Here is a 1,187-nt window from a genome sequence, read left to right on the forward strand (position 1 = left end):
AATTGATGACCTATTGTACTATGAGTTAATGCTGTTGTAGCTTCTGAGTAATACCATAGGTTATTTTGTTAAATAAGGAAAGTATATTTAACACAAACGGGAAATTCACTTGGTTTAAATTTTGCTTGGAACCCTGCAACTTTTAAAGCACACTGCTGAATTGATTCCTTATATCACTCACATGGTTTACCAGGTATAACATCTTCAGTTCATGTAATATGTAAAGACAAGTCGCGCTGACAGCAAGACAAAACACGTTGTGAAAAAAGGGATAAAACAAACAAACAAAAACGTATATTCTAAGATCAGTGACTACATATCAGTTATCATTCATTTGTGTCTGTTATGTTTCTCACCAGTATACAGGCATGAGACCAAGGGTAGGGCGGATGGTGGCAAGAGGTGTGAAGGGACAGGGAATGTTTACAGTGCCGTGTGCCGGGCTGTGAACAGTGCCCGCCACTGTTTAGCTCAGGCACCATCGCGGCGCGGCAGACGCGCTTTAGTTTTATGCAGAAAAATGCAGCGCGTTATTCTGGCCATCCGGCAAACTGTCGTTCTCCTCTCTAATAGGCAGACTGATACCAAGAGGTGTAAGTTACGCCCGCCTTCAGGCTCAGGCATTATCAAACGCTCGACTTACGACTATATAGCACAACTCCTGTTGCTGATACCTTTCTGTACATTATGACAAATGAGCAACCCAACTTTCCAGCAATAAGATTATTTTTGTTTGTTTGTTTGTTTGTTGTCTCGAGAACCCAGGTGTCTTTCGAGACTGGTTCAGCTACCCAACAATGAGATAATAAAGTATGAAATGAATTTAAATGAAATGAATGGTGTTTGTTTGTTTGTTTGTTTGCTTAACGCCCAGCCGACCACGAAGGGCTATATCAGGGCGGTATGAATGGTGTTGCTCCAGAAAATAATGTGTAGAAATGAATATATGTGACCCTCCACCACGAAATGAGTCGCATGTCACCTCGCGCGGTTCTGCGCTAGGCTTAATATAAGTCCGGGGAGTGTCTGGTAATAGTGTGAGGGTCACCTTAGTCACAGGCTTATAACTCAAACAGTTTTTGCTCTTTTCTAAAACGGGTTTCACCACTGAATAGAGCATAAAAAACTCTTTATGAATATGTAAAAATATGAAAATCATGCAAAGGTGACATGCGACTCATTTCGTG

General features: G+C 41.3%; 1 protein-coding gene across 2 annotated transcripts in view; it reads left to right on the forward strand.

Moving 5' to 3' along the window:
• The window catches only part of LOC138950695 (uncharacterized), a 20,406-nt gene extending 19,573 nt beyond the window's left edge, over positions 1 to 833 (forward strand). For both annotated transcript variants that reach the window (XM_070322411.1, XM_070322412.1), the window contains exon 7: positions 1 to 833. This exon is cut by the window's left edge and continues 5,352 nt beyond it. The gene's annotated coding sequence lies outside the window, so the exon portion shown is untranslated.
• Positions 834 to 1,187: the final 354 nt, after the last annotated feature.

The sequence above is a fragment of the Littorina saxatilis genome, linkage group LG16 (assembly GCF_037325665.1).
Source record: "Littorina saxatilis isolate snail1 linkage group LG16, US_GU_Lsax_2.0, whole genome shotgun sequence".
Taxonomy (NCBI): domain Eukaryota; kingdom Metazoa; phylum Mollusca; class Gastropoda; order Littorinimorpha; family Littorinidae; genus Littorina; species Littorina saxatilis.